Raw genomic sequence first — 6,000 nt, 5'->3', positions numbered from 1 at the left:
AATTACCCTCAAAATAGTGAAGGTTAACCACAGAAAAATAACCTTGAATTTGTGTGAATAAGAAACTTCCTCAAGGCCAAAATGTAGGTGATATGTATCTGCAAAAGAAAAAAGACTGGATTCCTTTCAAGTAGGTGTCTTTCCAGGTAGGAAAAAGATTGGATTCCTTTGTTGAACTGACTTGGCCATCACCACCTAAGTCATTTTGGGAATTTTTGGCCTTCTTTTTATTATTGTATGTATCAGTACCATTGATGTTGTTTGCTTTATCCTTGAAAGATTTCCAAAAAGAATGCAGTTACACTGGTAATGAACCTCTGACCCTGCGAACAACAAGATGACCATAAGGACCATGGCCATAAAAAACCCCACAGAAGATTGAATCATCTAAAACAAAATCTTGTGAATGATAACAAATGAATAATCAGAATATGAACTTTTTATTTCCAAATTAGGATAGAGAAAAATTTTGCTAAAAAATTGGATATCATCTGAACTGAGAAAGGAAAGGATAACTCTGAACATAAAATTTCAGAACATTTCATTTATGAACTCTTGAGAAAAGAAAATTCATAGCATAAATGGCAATGTCCAAGAGTCGCATAGTAGTCCTTTCTCCATTCATTACTAAGGGCTAGGATCCATGTCGTACTGAATAATGCATGCACATTGTTGTTATGGCATACATGTAGATTGCATATGTTACATTCGACATTCTAAATAAGTACCCTCTTACATGAGGAACAGAGTGTTGTTTATTTTATGTTCAAAAACACCACCAAATAAGAGTAACTAATTCAAATATAAGCTACCAAACCAGTTTCAAATTTATTGCAGCAGCTAACTACATAAAATTATACATATAAAAAGCTTACCATACAATTACTTGTCCAGAATATGAACCACGTGATGACTGGTTATTTAGAATAAATGTATGAAGCAGACCCTAAGTAGAATGGGTTTGCTCTGGAGTACCAGATATTCAATCACTTCATATGATCATGGTCTCACTTCAAGTAAGTTAATTGTTGCACCTGATATTTGTAGAAGGTAAATAAGATCTTGCTGATGAATATACTCATGACAAGAGCTCTGAGATGATGCAGATACAACGAAGGATTGACCAAATCAAATCTGAAACCAAGAGGATGGTTTGAACAAATGGACAACCAAGTGGCCTATGCACATATTTAGAACTCACAATGTCTGCCACCATTGAACATTCTCTCTTGTCAATAATCCTAACAGGGAAATTTGAGCAACACCCTTCCCTGAATTTGCAATAAGAGGTGCAATGGCATGCTCAGTTATGACAACTTGAACTGTCCTTTTAGTAACAAACCCACCAATTGATCTAATACACACAATGAGTGAAAATGGGTCAATATTACCAAACACTAATAAGGATAACTTGAAGCTACAACCCGAAAACTAATTAAAGAGATATTGATCTTATCCATACATTCCAGATCCTTTTGGCCCCCCTTTTTTTTTTGCTTTTCTTCATACTTAGGTAGATTCCTACCACTAATATTCTTTCATTAGAAGGCATGTCAGAGAGACAAATCAACATTATACTTGGAGAAAAGGAGATATTGGTTGAAGAAATGGGACTTATTGGATTGGGCAGGCTCTTCAAAAGCAATCTTTCCCTCTTAATTTTTGACCCAAGTGACTGAAGGGGAGTAGATTTTGCATGGAGCACAGGAAGAGAAACAAAGAAACATGCCAAAGCAGTGATGGTGTTGAAAGGACTACACACAGTGAAAAAACTTACATGAGATCATGTTGTTTGCGTTGGATATGTGTTACCCTGAAGAACATTGGAGACGAAGCTTTGGCAATGTCAATGAGCTGACAGTAGGATGAGCTTGATACACATGCATGCAGACAGAATGTTGAATTCAAAATCAATCCACATATTGTGCTCCAAACATCATTCAATTACCCTCAAAATAGTCCAAGTTAACCATATAGAAATAACATTGAATTTGTGTGAATAAGAAAAATCCTCAAGGCCAAAATGCAGGTGATACATATTTGAAAAATATCACCAATAATATTCCTTAGAGGGAGGAAGAAACTTGCTTGAAGATAAGCCCATTCTACCTCAACCCAAAAATTCGAATTGACTTCAAAAAGGACTGAAATAGAATGTGAAATGGATGCCTGAACATTCCATAGAAATCTTTGCGAAGAAGGATGAATTCAGACCTTAGATTGTATTCTTTGAAGGCCAAACCCTTCCAAGGAAGCAGGCCAAATATGACCTCTATGACCTGTGCATGTAGCCTCAGAAAGGGTCCAGCGAAGTCTATTAAAAGAGAGCAAAATAAGGGACAAAATGTCCGCTTAGTTGATTCCAAAATTCCAACAAAAAAACATAACCAAAAACATAAAAGATAAACTCAATCAACTCCAAAAATGTGACCTATTACTACATGTATGGGTGATTACTAAAGGCTGCAGAAATTAGAGATGTATGTATCAATGTTGCTGACAGTAAAAAATAGAGTTTCCTTAATGACGTCAAATTTGATTGAACTGTGCAACAACAAGATAATTGTTGGGAATACTTTCTATAAGCTAATTGTTGGTCATACTTTCTGTAAAATAATCTTAGAGGGAGGCAAGAACTCGCTTGAAGATAAGCCCATTCTACGTCTTTCCAAAAATTCGAATTGACTTCAAAAAGGACAGAAATAGAATGTTAAATGGATGGGTGAACTTTCCATAGAAATCTTTGTGAAGAATGACGAATTCAGACCTTAGATTGTATTCTTTGAAGGTTAAACCCTTGCAAGGAAGCAGGCCAAATATGACCTCTAGGACCTGTGCATGTAGCCTCAGAAAGGGTCCATAGAAGTCTATTAAAAGAGAGCGAAGTAAGGGACAAAAAGTTCGCTCAGTTGATTCCAAAATTCCAACAAAAAAACATAACCAAAAACATAAAAGATAAACCCAATCAACTCCAAAAATGTGACCTATTACTACAACTGTGCGTGATTACTAAAGGCTATAGAAATTACAGATGTATGTATAAATGCTGTTAGACAGTGAAAAACAGAGTTTCCTTAATGATGTCAAATTTGATTGAACTGTGCAACAATAAGATAATTGTTGGGAATACTTTCTGTAAGCTAATTGTTGGCCATACTTTCTGTAAAGTAATCTAATATAAACAATAAATAATTTTCACAAAACCGTTATTCTTGATCATTTTTGTTGCAAATTCATTTGCTTGCCAGTATTAAATACTTACAAGTGGAAAAAAATATAGGTATAATGAAAATGATGAGCACATTTTTATCACATAATTTGCGACCTAAAACCAGATAACCATGTTCAAAATTTAAAAGTGATTGAGAGCTAAAACCAGAGAACCATGTTTAAAATTTAAAAGTGAAAGATTGTAAAGGAAATAAATAAAACATAATCCTGATTATAACAAATTCGCTGTAAATTTTTGTCCGTGGAAGATTTATCTGCATAATGAAAAAGGGAATATGGGAGATTCCAATCACGTTCCAAGGCATTTTTTAAAATGTGGATGTGACAAAAGGTTGTTGTGGAAGGTGTTGTTTGTATATGGGAAATTTCTTGATCATTGTGTATAATCCTAATGTTGATAGATATGTCTAATAAGTGGTTCGAGTTAATGCGGTATTCATTTGAGCATTCAATATATTTTTATTCTTTATCAAAGTATTCTTTTGTTGTATTTGTGTTCTTCAATATATGCCTTACGGCGTTTCCTTTGCAACATCTGGTGCAAATGCTAGTGGTATACTCTTTTGAGATTAATGGTAATTGTAAGCTATCTTCACTAATTTTTATTTTCTTGATTTGTGAGGATGTTCATTTTTTGTTGTTGATGTTGTACATAATGAACACTCATTTGGCTCTTAGTCTTAAGCTCGAGAAAAGTGCAATATTAAAGGTGAAATATTTTTCATTTTTGCATGTCTTTCCTTGATTATATTCAACACATTGATGTGAAGCATGTCCTTTCACATATAATTGATTCTATTTCCATGCTTGTGTAAAATGGCCCACTTGACTCATGAAGTTGTGATTGTTGTAGGTTATTTTTTCCATTTATTGCATCTTTGGTTTGTTAACTAGACTAGGTATACATTATATAGGTATGTTGTCTTCTATGTATATCAAAACTACCTTACATTTCATATTAAATTTATTTTTATTATTACATTCTCTAAAAATGAACATACATACAGTTAAATAAGTTAAAAAAATAAATAAAATTACACATAACATTACACATCATATTTACATGTCAGCAACATCACACATAAATATACTTACATGACACATAAAAATACTTAAAAGTTATTAGATAAATAAATTTTAATTAGTTAATACACCCCTAATGCAAGAACGAATAGAAAAGACCTTATTTGAAGGGTTCACTATTTCCATGAAAAAGGGTTTAATGCCAAAAAGAGGTTTCATTACATTGTGTACGGTATAGGTCTCCATAAATCTTTGCAATGAAACATGCCAATTAGAGTATTGAATCTTGATCACTAACACTTTAAGTGATAACCAAACTAGCATGGAACTGGGGCATTTAAGCAATTACCAATGACATCATGACAAACATGAAAAGTCTGTCTCTTTAATTAAAACAATAGTAGATACTACAAGGTAAAAAATACTTCTTAATCCCTCGGATACGAGGTATTTGAGCATTTTATTAGTATAACATTATTGCATAGAACGGTTTATGATTGGCATAAAGAGGCTACTAGGGTTACAACGTGTATTAGTCGTAAACGAAGCATGGGAATAATATTTAAAGAAGAACATCAACCTGATAAAGGGAACAATTTCGGCCATTAAAAGAGAGAATATTGTCACTGTGATTTTAATATATTAGGTTATGTGTATTATAATAAAATATATTTACAATGTTTCATAGATTATTGGTTTAAATTTTACGAGAGGTGTGGATGTGGGAATGGCATGTAAAAAAATAAGCACATCTGTGAAGGACGTATTTTACTATTTGCAGCGGGATCCATAGATGAAAATGTACTTAATCACAGGTTTCTTATCAAAGCATGTGGAGAATAAGTACACATAATCGAAAATCGATAATAGTATTTCCGGTGTTTTCGGGGACAATTTTCGGATCATTTTACCCACAATCCAATTAATTGCGAAAAAATGTTGAGCCTACACAATTCCAATGATCGAGGGGTCTGGACAGCGACTCTGATTCTGCTTGTGGATATAGATATCTGACAGCGTTGAGGCCAGCGTAGTAGAGCAAAAACATGGCGTCGTCTACCGTTCACTTCTGGGCGTGACCAACCGCTCATAATCTCTCTGCATTTATCAACGCTAGGTCTCCTTTCTTCCTAAACCTTTGGAATAAACTCCTCGACACTCTGATCGCAAGGCCTCCCGCGTCGCTCTCCTGTATCTCAAATGGTTGGTCCATTTGATACAGTGTAGAGAAGCTGACATGTAAGCTCCAGGAGTAATTGCATGTTTTAGCCTTTTAGGAACAATGACATTCTTAAGGAATCCAGTAATACGAGCCTTAACTTCGAATGGAAAAATTGTTGTGGCAGAAGGAAATACATGTTTCCCACCTCCAAGCGCTCGTCTGGAGAAAGCGGTGGTGTGTACTGCCCGATTAGAATAACTTCTCTCTTACCTTTCAAAAAACCATACCTATACCTACTAACTATGCGCACTGTATGTATACGATGTATACGCTTGGCTCTTCCTCGCTGGAATAAGGCTCCTGCCGATTGCTGAAATACATAGAATTGGGCTTCTATGTTAGGGGTTATACATTGAGAGGAGGGCATCGAGTGGAAGGCATCCATGGGTTGTTGGTGCCGAAAACAGAAATTCCCACCATTCCTCCGGTAAATGAAGACCATGAGGAGTTCCGCTAGTAACTGAAGGATGAATACTATCACGAGTAACTGACGAATGAAGATCATGATGAATATCTGGAAAAGA

This window comes from Pinus tabuliformis, chromosome 4_2, assembly GCF_031772625.1.
Source record: "Pinus tabuliformis cultivar Carrire ecotype Pingquan chromosome 4_2, CPIR1, whole genome shotgun sequence".
Classification (NCBI taxonomy): Eukaryota; Viridiplantae; Streptophyta; class Pinopsida; order Pinales; family Pinaceae; genus Pinus; species Pinus tabuliformis.
Note: the sequence above shows the minus strand (reverse complement) of the source record.